At 47.5% G+C, this 13,228-nt stretch overlaps 1 pseudogene; it reads left to right on the top strand.

The window, feature by feature from the left end:
- Positions 1 to 4,887: 4,887 nt before the first annotated feature.
- LOC131755264 (transmembrane emp24 domain-containing protein 9-like) lies at positions 4,888 to 7,503 on the top strand (annotated as a pseudogene).
- Positions 7,504 to 13,228: the final 5,725 nt, after the last annotated feature.

Genomic DNA, 13,228 nt, shown 5'->3' with positions numbered 1-13,228 from the left:
CCAACCCTGGTGTTTCCCCATGTGGCCCTGCATGACTTGGTGTACCCAGTCTGCTTGGTAACTGTGAGGAACAAACTATCTTTTCCTTCTTTCTTTCTTTTTTGGCCATGCCCTGCAGCATGTGGGATCTTAGTTCCCCAACCAGGGATCAAACTTGTACCCCCTGCGGTGGAAGTGCAGAGTATTAACCACTGGACCACTGGGGAAGTCCCCAAACTATCTTTTCAGTAGTAATCATCTCCTGATCTGTTGGCCTCACCATGCTTGAGTAATAGTAAAACTTACCTTTTAAAAACAGAGAGGGGCTTCCCTGGTGGTGCAGTGGTTGAGAGTATGCCTGCCAAAGCAGGGGACGCAGGTTCGTGCCCCAGTCCGGGAAGATTCCACATGCAGTGGAGCGGCTGGGCCCGTGAGCCATGGCCACTGAGCCTGCGCGTCCGGAGCCTGTGCTCCACAACAGTGAGAGGCCCGCGTACCGCAGAAAACAAAAACAAAAACAAAAACAAAAACAAACACCGGGGAATTCCCACTGCAGGGAGCACAGGTTTGATCCCTGGTCAGGGACCTAAGATCCCCCGCAAGCTGAGGCACAGCCAAAAATAAATAAATAAATAAATAAATAAATAAGAAGAACTTAAAAAATAAAAAAAATAAAAACAGAGAGAAAAAAGGGAGGAGGGAGGTGCTATGGAAATGAAGGGAGGAAATAGTGGAGAGGAAAGGGGAAGAAAGGGGAAGTAAGGAAGTGTCACTGTCTAGATTTGCCAACTTCCTCTTCTCTCTTCCCTCCACCTTGGTCTCCCCATCATGTCCCCTACCCTCCTTTTCCCCTGGGTTCTATCTCATTCTAGACAATGAATGATCTTTGAACCAAAAGAATGAGGTTTCCCATTTGCATGGAAGACTGGAGAGAAAGTCTTCATTCAAGGGCAGAAGTGGTTACCAGTTCGGGAACTTGATGGAAAGGGTGATAATAAGTAGACGATGTCTGAGAAAGGTGCATCCCTTGTCCAGGTTCATCTATACAACCTCAGGCATGAGGGGAGAGGATTCGCCTTTGGTGAAAACTGAGCCCAGAGAGGAGTCCTGGTGCCTCAACCAAGTCTGTGCATTTCTTTACTCATCCAGAAAAGATGTTTGGAAGATAGTGAAGACCTTTGAGGATGCTGCAAACATTTTACTGTGGGAAAGTATAACAGTATTTTGGCTGGAGTAGAGCTGAGGCTTAAGTGCACTTCTAGGGGTAATGTTGCATTTGGCCACATTACCCCTAGAAGTCCTCTGAGTCCTGGGATCAATGGCTTCCTGATTCTCAGGGACTGAGGAACAGCCCAGCCACTCCCTCTGATTTGCCCTCCTTATGGGAACCCCTGCAGTGCAGGAGGGTTGGAGGACCAAACCAGGCACAGACCTGTGGGATGGACTGTCTGAAGCCCTGAAGAGCGATGGACTAGAAAGGGAGACAGTGAGGAAACTCTGAGAAAACTCACCAGGAGTGGAAGAATTTTGTCAGAGGGATAAGTGTGAGCCTGTGTCGGGTGGGGTGGTGGTGGTGCATGAAGCAGGAACAGTGGTTGGTTCCAGGTCCAGCGTGATACTGTTCTTGATATCCCTGGATTCAGCACATACACACCCTTCAGTGCCTAGGTGTTCTGGGAAAGAAAGCACAGGGAAAAGAACTTTCATAGGAAATTCCTTTGTGGAGATGGTCACAAGGAATATTTTTCTACATGCCAGGGAGGAAGAAGAATGCAGAGACCAGTGGACCAGAGGAAGGAACAGTGGCATGGTGGTGTCCTGGGGATGATGTGGAGGTCACCAGCAAACCAACAGAATCCACCCAGAACCAGAGCAGAATTGCACATGGAAGCTCTGATTTTATGTGCAAGAACATTCTAACCCTGATGTATCTCCACCCCCACCATCCCTAGCTTGAGATGCCTAATGGGAATAATGAGGAGGGGACATCATAAGAAAGGTCAGGCATAAGGTATGGAGATTTTGGCTTATGACTCACCATTACTCTTCTTTCTTCTTTCTCTCCAACCTCCTTCATCCTTGTTTTCTTCTTTCTCTCTCTTTCTTCTTCCAACTCCTCTTTCTTTCTCCTCTCTCTATCCCCCGCTTTCCCTCCATACTCCCCTTCTACTTTCTCTCTTTCCTCTCTCTTCCCTTTCTCTAACCAAACATCCACTGCACAATCATGCTGTTCCTAGATTTTCGCTAGGCTTTGGGGAGCACAGAGATAATATGTGGCAGAAACCTGTCTTAATCTCTTCCAGCTATCAGCCCCAAGGGACTTGCATGTGAATGGACAATTATAATTCAACATGATTAATGCAAGGTCCCAAGGAGCCCAGGGCAGGAAACACCTAAAAGAGTGATGCTGCACTTGAGTCTTGAAAGGGTGAATAGGAATTAGGCAAGTGGAAAAGAGGGCAGCAATGGGGGCTCAGGACAACCCTTAGAAAGGGAACAGCATGTAGTAGAGGCCTGCCAGCGTCTTCAATCTTAGGGAAACTACAGACAGGGCAAGTAGATGCAGTTCCCTAATGTCTCCTTTAAATCTCACAAATGGCACCCAGGTTCAGTGGTCTTGGCAGACAGTGTGGAATGAGATCACTGTCAAGTGCGAGAATCCCAGAATGGTGGGAGCTCTGCTTTTATATTCTCAGCCCTGTCATCACTCAGAAACAAGTTTTATCATCAACACAGTACTTTTTCTACTTGGGAACCGTCTCATCCTTCCCAACATCTGGGTTCTTGGCTTTGAAATCTTGCTGTAAAGTCACTGGTGCACTATCTCCTTACATGCATGTCACTGCAGGCCCTAATAATTTTCCACTTTTGTCCCTTTAGGGGATTTCTGTGGGCAGTCTGATCACTGGCTATGAAACAGTGCTACTCACTGTGGGCCAGTGCTGGTCCATGAGTGTTTGTTATAGGTCTGCAATGAGATAAGCACAGAAATTGAGTGCTTAGAAACTTTTATAGAAACTTAACATTGATGTGACATTCAAGCACATAATCAGTTTCATTTAAAAAAATTTTTTTTTACAAAAGTATTGGTCCATGAGGGATTGGAAATTTTATATATAAAACAACAACAAAAACAAAAACCAAAAACCAGTCCCTTACTGCAGGCGGTGGTACTGGCAATCACGATTCAGGACCGTGGACAGCACTTCATCCTGCCTCCCAAACCCTGAGTCATCACCCCTGCTCCCAGCTCCTGGTGAATGCCCTTGATGAACAGCTAGTTCCCAAATCCAACAGATGCTTTTCAGCTGTTGTCTTAATTGGCCTTTCTGAAGTGTCTGCCTTTGTTAACACCTGCATCTGTCATTTTCGTTTAAAGATCATTCCCAGTGAAGGAATAAAAACGTTCCCCTAGAATTATCAATGGGCCACACTGATAAAGTGAGGGGACAATTTCTGGTAGCTAAAACATATTATTAATCTTTTTTTTTTTTTTTTTTTTTTTTGCGGTATGCGGGCCTCTCACTGCTGTGGCCTTTCCCGTTGCGGAGCACAGGCTCCGGACGCGCAGGCCTAGCAGCCATGGCTCACGGGCTTAGTTGCTCCGCGGCATGTGGGATCTTCCCGGACCAGGGCACGAACCCGTGTCCCCTGCATCAGCAGGCGGATTCTCAACCACTGCGCCACCAGGGAAGCCCCATATTATTAATCTTAAAACACTGTATTGACATTACTTCTTTGCTTTTCAGTGGGCTCTTAGAGGACAAGAGACAGGTTTTACTCATATTCATGTCCAACATGTATCGTAAAGTCTTGCCCAGAGTTTGTGTGAGCAAATGCCTGCCGCTTATCACTGGATGACCTTGGGCAAGTTATTACTCAACCTCTCTTTGCCACTGCTTCCCCAACTGTTAAACTGGAATCCTATTAGAGTCTACCTTATAGAGTTTTAAAAATATTAATTTAGTTAAAACATTTAAAGGTGCTTAGAACAGTGGCTGGCACAGAAGAATAAAAAGTACTATTATTTTCATCATCATTTTATATTACTGAATAAACCAATGAGCATCTATTATCATCAGGCACTAGATGGTGGAGGACTTCATCCCACCACCTGGGAAGGGCTACTGCTTTATACTGACATTTGAGTACACACTGCCCTACTCAGAGCACCGTGAGCTTCGGAATTCCTGAGATTTGCTATTCCTCAGTCCCTGTCTTGTCATGTTGGCCCCACCCTCCCACATCTTTCAGTTGTGTATTCCCTTTCCTTTTCCAGTTGCATTCCTGCCGACTTCTTTCACCCTCCAAGCTCTCTCACAGTCTTTTCTTTTGGTCCCACTGGATGAAGAGTCCCACCTGTGCAAGTTGGTCTAGCAGCTCCTGCCCCCTCAGTGATTTGGCCCAACTTACCTCCTTCCTCCATGTGCCCATAAACTTTCTTCCCCTAGTCTCTTAACTGGCCTACTGCTGTTAGGCAATTCTAAGTCTCTCCACCTAAATTGTTCTTGCTCCCTCACTGCTCAGGGAGATTTTAACCATCCTTCAGAGCTTGAGTCAAACTTACCCCTTGCATAAAAGGGACATTTCTCCGTTCCTTTCCTGAACTACTACGTCAGCCTCTGAACCCCACAGGGCTTCTCTGCAGTTCTCATTCTGTCTCACCATCACTTCTAACCTCCTCGAGGTTCAGGTCCAGGTCATGCCTGGACCTGCCTACACTCTCAACACCCATCTCAGGCAGCCGCTCTGCAAGTTTCAGAGGGCTAATCCCTTCCTTCTCTCTGAGGCTGTTACCACATCAGCAAGATGGAGCTAAAAGCACCCGCCTCCTTGGGTTTCTGCGCGCATTAAGCGAGGCGGGGCAAGGAAAGCGCTGAACAGCTCCTCACTAGTGGGGTGGGAGCTCGCGTGCCCCTCCGCAACGCGAGTCCGCGCGGGGGCTCCTGGGATTTGTAGTCCGTGCCCGAGTTTGCAGTCTCGCAGGCCCCGCACAGACACCTTCGGACTCGGCTGGGAAGGTGGCGGGGGCCTGCGGGACGCGAGGCGCTGGCGGCCCCGGGCGGGGATGGGGCCGAGCGAGGGCAGCCGGACTGGCCCCGCCGCTGCTTCTGGGACAGCTGCTGGCGCTCACGGGCGGCGGAGGCGCGTTCTACTTCGAGGTCAGAGAGCTGGAGGAGAAGTGCTTCATTCAGGAGATCCCCGATGGCACAGCGGTCATAGGTGCGCGCGAGCCTTGCCCTCCCCGCACCCAGAGTCCCGGCCTTGCCCTCCCCGCACCCAGAGTCCTGAGAGGGAATGGGGATGAGGCCCGCGCTCAGGCCCATACCTCCCCTCTGCTGTCCGGGGTGGGCACGGGTGGGAAATGGGTGGACAGCAGTGTGGGCAAAGCATCCTCTCCGTTGCCTGTGCCGGAGTTGGGGGGCACCGAGGAGGCAAGTCTGATCCAGACCCGGATGACAGCAGAAAAGCGGGGCAGGAGAGGGAAGGAGAGAGGCAGAGGGCTGTGGTCAAGCCCCGCAATCAGACATCCGGATCTTCCTGTTCCTCCGCCCGGCCCCCGTGACTCCTGGAGATCCTGGGCAGGTTCTTGGTCGTGACCGTGGATGGGGATGCATCCAGGTTGCCTCCGCATTAGGTAACTACAAGACCGAGCATACGACCCTGCTATGGAAAAGTACCAGCCCTCCCCGCAGTGGATCAATTTGTTCGTGTTTGTGAAGGACCCCGAGAACAAGGTGAGGCAGGCCTTGACTCCCTGCAGCCCTCCCACCCCCACGTCTCCAGCGTCATTGTCTAGTCCTCCCTAGTCCTCCATTTCTCAGAGGAGGGCTCATCTCCTCACAGGCAGGAGGGCTCAAGGAAGGCCATGCTCTTTGCAATCTGTAGAGTATTGTGTACTAGCAGTGCTGGGATCTGAGATTTTCGATCCCAAACTGATGCCATTTTCCTCACACCCTCCCTACTGGTCTGGCCTGTGGGGATCAGAACCTGGGCTACCCTCAGAGTTCCTCTCCTAGAAGCAGGTTTCTGGTCAGCTTCTCTGTGCTCACGGAAGCTGTTTCATCTAGAATCTGCTGGCCCGTCAGTACGGCCCTCGGGGCAGCTTTACCTTCACCTCCCAGTCTCCCGGAGAGCACCAGATCTGCCTTCACCTCGAGTCCATCCGGTTTGCCCTCTTCTATGATGGCAAGCTGGTGAGTATGGAGGAATGTCACCAACCCTTAACATCTCAGTCCCTTGGGTGAGAAGGGTTCAGTAGGCGGTGCCTCTTGAGGAGGGCTGGGCTTTCCATGAAGTAAGCCTACAGAGGACAGGTCCTGAAGAATGAGAGGGGACCCAGGAGGGAGTCACTCTGACTTAAAATCATCCCTCGGCTCCTTGCCATCCCTAGAATAAAGACCAAGCTTCATAATGTGAAATTCAGAGCTGTCCAGCAGCTGAATGCTCCCAGGCTCTTCATTACCACCTCCCACTGACATGGAACTCCTAGGAGCTGCTTGTCTCAAACACTGAGTCATACACATTTTGTTCCGCACATTTTGTTCTGTCCCTTCTGTCTTTTGGACGTGGAACTCCATGGAAGCAGGGCCTTGATCTGGTGTTTGGGCACCTGGAGCAGAGCTAGTCCCCACATCAATGAGTGTGAGGCATTGAACTGCTCAGGAAGCTGGGTTTCTGGCAGGTGCATGGAGCTGAGCTCCCTGACCCCCACCCTTGGCTCCTCTGCTCCCCAGGCCATTCACTTGGACATGCAGTTGGGTGAACACACCAATGATTATACAGAACTTGCAGCCAATGACAAGCTGACCCTGCTGCATCTGCGCATACAGCAGCTGGTGGAGCAAGTGGAGAAGATGCAGAAGGAGCAGGAGTACCAGAGGGTGAGGGGCTGGGCTGGGCCAGTTGGGACAGTGGATGTGTAACCTCCCAGGGGGTGGCTCTTTCAGTTTTTCCCCTGGGGGTCAATTCAGTTCTAGCCACGCCTTCCTGTTCTCCCCTCCCACAGTGGTGAGAGGAGCGTTTCGGGCAGACCAGCGAGAGCACCAACCAACGGGTGCTGTGGTGGTTCATTCTGCAGACCTTCATCCTTGTGGCCACTGGCATCTGGCAGATGCAGCACCTCAAGAGCTTCTTTAAAGCCAAGAAGTTGGTGTAGATGAGCCCCAGAGACCAGAGGCTTAGTCACCACTCATTCCCCTTCTGCTGAATAATGGGAAGTGGCCTGGCCTGGTCTGTCTCCTGGCTTCTGTCTTCTGTCTCCTCCCAACCCTGAGGGACTTCCTTGTTACTAGTGTGTGTGTGGGGGGGACAAAGGACCTCTTCAAACTGGTTTCTGAGCCAGGACTTGGGAGAGGATGGGTTTCCAGCTGGAGACATGTGGGTGGGAGGAGCTATAGGCTCCTTTGCTGCTCTGTGAGGCTGAGCAGGAGTGGGGTGAGTATTACCCCAACCCCCACGTTAAACAGGATGGGTGAACTAAGAGTGAATATAAATTATAACTGTCAAATTTTCTGACCTAAACATTTATTGCCTCCTACTCTGCAATTCATTATATGTGTCCAATCAGATGTTAATATTTGAGGCCCTGCATGCATTAGTGGGGGACTGATCACAAAATGGATGAGGTGAAGAATACTTTTACCCCAGAAGCCTTAGCAACATGTGGAACCTTTTCCAGAAAAGTCCAATTTGGGCCCATCTTTTGGGTAACCTGAGTGCTGGTGGTGATCCTGTGCCCAACCTGCCTTCTCTCTCTCTGGGCTCTGGTCAGGCTCGTGTGCTATCCTATTCCAATCACCTGGACTGCTGGGTTCTTCAAGGAGTCTGATGGGCACCTCTGTCGTCCTGCTATTTTTCAGTTGACCTCTGTCTCTTTTTATGATGCCATTGGCTAATCCTTTCAGGAGATGCCTAAAGATTCCAAGTCAATGTTTCCATTACATCCAGCATCTCCTGTAACTCAACCTTCACAAGTGCACACAGGGGTAGATGCCCCCCCCATTGCTTCTGCCTGATCTAGTCCACATTTTACCAAGCCCTGTGTTGGTTGCCCTGTTGGATTATAGCCATCTCTCACATGAATTTGACATTTTCTGTTATAAGGAAATTCACTGGTTGGCACCCTCAATAAAATCAAGTCCAAATTGTCAAGGTCAGGAATATCAATGAGGGAGACTCCCCATAGGGTGGGGCAGCTGTGACAGCCCTGGCCCCTGAGATAGATGCACCCTCCCCTAGGATACTCCTGAGGGATGACTGCAAGCATCAGGGGTGCTGCTAACTGGTGTGTCTGGCCACAATTAGCCTCAGAAAGTATAATTGAGACTTAACTGAAGGCTGGGGGTGGGGACCACTGGAGAGTAACCTCTAACCAGAGAATGTGACCTTAGGGTCACTTCCCTTATCTGAAGCTGGGTGTGGGGGTGGGGAGGGTGCTCTGCTCTCTGCTGCAGGAGAAGCACAAGACCCAGGTGGGCACATTCTTGCCCATGGAACCTGTGGTATGACACCAAATGAGGCAGAATGTTGAACAAGATGTAAGGGTGATGCATGCTTCTGAGGAGAAGGGCATGGGCTAAGGGCAATATGTCAGGAGTCCTGGCCTAATCTAGGTAGTAATGGAAGGCTGCTTTTTAGAACTGAGACAGAGAATAGGAGTTAGCTGGGGGAATAATGTTCTGGCTAGAGGGAATAACACATACAGAAGCCCTAAAACAAAAAAGAACATGGCTATTTGGGGAAGCTGAGAGAAGGCCACTATAGCAAAATCCCAACTCCAGAGAGGCTGCCTGCAGCCTGCTTTCTAATTTATGATTTCATGTCTAGGACTTGCCTCTTCCCTAGTGATTAACCCCAGAATGACCACCCTTTTCAGAGGGACCCTGTCCTCTACCCACAGAGGTGAGACCTTATCCTGACACTTCAATAGGGAAACAAGTCACAAAAGAGCAACAGTGAGTACATGGTAGAGCTGCACACACACAGTAGAAGAGAGTTACCCATCCATTTCCACATGAAACCTTCACAGTCACTCTGTAGAGGAAATGGCATGTGTCCCTGATTTAGAAAAGAGAGCCAGCTAATAAGGGATGGGCCATGCTGAAATCTGGCCAGTTCAACTCAGTTCTTGGTGTTCTTTTCTCTGTTCTGGCTACTTTTCTCCAGGTAGAGGAAAGAGCTCATACAAAGAGGTAAAACACACTGCCTCTGATTTTAAAGAGCTGGCCATTTGAATTTCTAGTTTCTTGTGGCTACCATAACAAATTGCCATGAAACTTGGTAAATTAAAACAACTGAAGTTTATTCTCTCACAGTTCTGGAGGCCAGAAGTACAAAATCAAGGTGTCAGCAGGGCTGCACTCCTTCCAAAGGCTCTTGAAGAGAATCCTTCGTCTTCTTTCAGCTACTGGTGGCTCCAGGTATTACTTGGCTTTTGTCTACAACACTCCAATCTCTGCCTCCATTTCCTCCTCTGTGTCCCCTCTTCTGTGTCATATGACACTTGTCATTTGGATTTAGGACCTAACCAGGTAATCCAGGATGATCTCATCTCAAGGTCCTTAATTATATCAACAAAGACCTTTTTTTCCATATAAGCTCATATTCACAGGGTCCAGGGGTTAGGGCATAGGCATGTCTTCTGTGGAGCCATCATTCAACCCATGACAGAGAGCAAGAAGTGTACGCCTGGTAAGGTCCCAAGTGATCTCACAAATGGGGTACTCAGAGCTCTCAGAATTCAGGATGATGTGAGAACTGGGTGGATGGATGGATGGATTGATGAATGGGAAAAGGGATGCCAAGGAGGTCTTTATAAAAGAGAAAGTACATGAGTAGAACACTGAGAGATGAAATGGTTTAAATATGAAGAATAGGGAAGGAATTCCATTTTGGGGAAATGGAGCCTGTAGAGATGCAAATGTATAAAAGATTTCAATATAATTCAAAATATAATCCAATACCCATGAATATATAACACTGTAAGACAGAGACTTTGAAAAAGAAAGGAATCAGGAAAATAAGTGTAGCATAAGTAGGATGAAGACAGGAGGAAAGTTAGATCAAACAACGGATGGAAGTGAATATACCTACTGCAAGTTGGACAACTAGAAGTTGGCTGTTATCAGAGGCTGCAGACTGGTGACCTGCAAGTATATTGTTTGTCCTTTTTTGTGTTTTTTTTTCCAAATTATTTAACAACAGTAACAGTGCCACAGTTTCTGTAGTATAAATTTTGGGATGTATTGGATAGGCAAACTGGTTGGATGAAGGAGCTTGGAGCTGTTTTGCAACACTTGACTTGACATAAATGTGAGAAAATGACAGTTGTGCATATCCAGGAGGCATGATAAAGATTATGAGGAACGGGCTTCCCTGGTGGCGCAGTGGTTGAGAGTCCGCCTGCCAATGCAGGGGGCGCGGGTTCGTGCCCCGGTCCGGGAAGATCCCACATGCTGCGGAGTGGCTGGGCCCATGAGCCGTGGCTGCTGAGCCTGTGCATCCGGAGCCTGTGCTCCGCAACGGGAGAGGCCACAATAGCCAGAGGCCCACGTACCGCAAAAAAAAAAAAAAAAAAAAAGATTATGAGGAAGGAGTGGTCCTCTCTCCCTGGAGAACACTGTCTTAGACAATCACTTATGAATAAGAGAGCCTTTGTGGAAGTCCAGGTTTCCAGAAGAGAAATTCCAGCACATAGTTGGAGCAGAAAAATACACATTTGGACACATTGCAGAGGGTAAGAGGAACAGTTTGACTTTACCTGCATTACCTGTCCCCCAAACTGGCACAGCTTAATGCTGAGAAATCATTTTATTGGTCAGTGATTTCTCCTGCAGGGTAAAGTGAGAGTGTGTGAGTGAGCACCCAGCTTCTCCAGCAGTGTGGGATCCTGTCAAAGAGGTCATTTCTCTCTCTCTCTCTTTTTTTTTTTTTTTGCTGTACGCGGGCCTCTCACTGCTGTGGCCTCTCCCGTTGCGGAGCACAGGCTCCAGACGTGCAGGCTTAGCGGCCATGGCTCACGGGCCCAGCCGCTCCACAGCATGCGGGATCCTCCGGGACCGGGGCACGAACCCGCATCCCCTGCATCGGCAGGCGGACTCTCAACCACTGTGCCACCAGGGAAGCCCGGTCATTTCTCTCTTGCTCCATCCAGAGTACTGAGTTGTGAGCTACATGACTCAGGGGTGGGAAGAGGCTCGGTGAGAGCACATAGGACCCTCAGAGGACATTAAAGGGACATGGATCCTACTAACTGTCATGAGCTGCTGGGGACACTTTACCTTTGAATCCTCCCAAATGGCCCACAGGCACTGCTGATGCTCCATGTGCCTCATCTACACACCTCCCTGTGGCTTATCTCCCTGAATGCACTCCTGATGGTGGTGAGAGCAAGCTCTGGCAGACAGTAGTGAGCATGCGTAGAAAGCTGGCCTAAATCTGCTGGCCAGGGAGAGACCACAAACTTGAGCTTTAGCTCTATCCTTGGAAAAGCAAAAGGGAGTCTGTCAGCCTCTGGTCTGGTGCATTGCAGGATGGAGAGAAGCATATAAGCTTAAGAATTCTGCCACAAGAGGCAACAAGGAATGTAGAGTAGGCATATCCAGAAACCTCAGAATCCCTAGCAAGGCTGACAGAAGGTATTTCTCTCCCAAAGTCAATGAGTAAACACTGGAGGAGGTAACTGCTATTTCAAATGTGAAGACAGCATCACAAGACTTCAAGGAACATGAAAAATCAAGGAACTATCACACCACCAAAGGATCACAATAATCTTCTGGTAACCAATACCAAAGATATGAAGATCTATAGTTTTCCTGATAAAAAGTCAAAATAGTTGTTTTAAGGAAGCTCAATGAGCTGCAAGAAAACATAGAAAGACAATTGAACAAAATCAGGAAAATGATACACAAACAAAATGAGAACATTAACAAAGAGAAATATAAAAGAACCAATCAAAATTCTGGAGCTGAAGAGTACAATGAGTGAAATGAAAATTGCAATAGAGAGCATCAACATCAGAATGGATCAAGCAGAAGAAAGAATCTGGAATTAGAAGACAGGACCTTTGAAATTATCCAGTCAGGGAGAACAAAGAAAAAATAATGAAAAAGAGTGAAGAAAGCCTATGTGATCCATGGGATAATATCAAAAGAAACAGTCTGCAAATTATTGGAATCTCAGAATGAGAAGGGGGTGGGAAGCAGAAAAATTATGTAGAGAAATAATGGCTGAGAGCTTCCCAAATCTGGGAAGAGATTTGGCTATCCAAGTTCATAAAGCTCATAGGTCACCAAACAATTTAAAGAGATCTTCTCTAGGACGTATTGTAGTAAAATTGTCAAAAGACAGACAAAGAGAAAATCTTATAAGGATCAAGAAAAAAGAAACTTGTAACTTATAAAGGAACCTTCATAAGACTATCAGAGGATTTCTCAGTAGAAACCTAACAGGTCAGGAGAGAGGGGGATGATATTTTCAAAGTGCTGAAAGGATGAAACTGCCAAGTGAGAATACTCTATATGGGAAAGTTGTCCTTCCGAGATGACGGAGAGGTAAAGACTTTCCCAGACAAACAAATCTGAGGGAGTTTATCACTACTAGACCTGTCTTGAAAGAAATGCTGAAAGGAGTTCTTCAAGCTAAAATGAAAGGATGCTAATTAGCAATATGAAAATACACAACATACTGATAATGGTAAGTATATAGTCAAACTCAGAATACTCTAATACTATAATATGGTGATATATTAACCACTTTACAGGTTAAAGGAAAAAAGTATTAAAATAACTGTAGCTATAATAAGTTGTTAATAAGTACACAACATAAAAACAGGTAAATTATGACATCAAAAACATAAAAGGAAGGGAGAATAAAGAGTAAACTTGTTGTATGTGAGTTAAGTTGTTATCAGCATAAAACAGACTTACTATCTATAAGATGTTTTATGTAAGGCTAACAGTAACCACAAAGGAAAACCTGTAGTAGATATATGAAAGATAAGCAGAAGGGAATCAAAGCATACCAGCACAGAAACTTGACTCACAAAGGAAGGCAGCAAGAGAGGAATAAAGGAACAACAAAACATCTAGCAAACAATAAGATGGGATTAGTATGTCCTTACCTATCAATAATTACTCTAAGTTTAAATGGATTAAATTTTCCAATCAGAAGGCATAGAGTGGCTGGATGGATTAAAAAAACAAGACTCTAATACAGAGGTCCCCAACATTTTTGGCACCAGGGACTG

The sequence above is a fragment of the Kogia breviceps genome, chromosome 4, assembly GCF_026419965.1.
Source record: "Kogia breviceps isolate mKogBre1 chromosome 4, mKogBre1 haplotype 1, whole genome shotgun sequence".
NCBI lineage: Eukaryota > Metazoa > Chordata > Mammalia > Artiodactyla > Physeteridae > Kogia > Kogia breviceps.
Note: the sequence above shows the minus strand (reverse complement) of the source record. Positions and strands in the feature narration are given on the sequence as shown.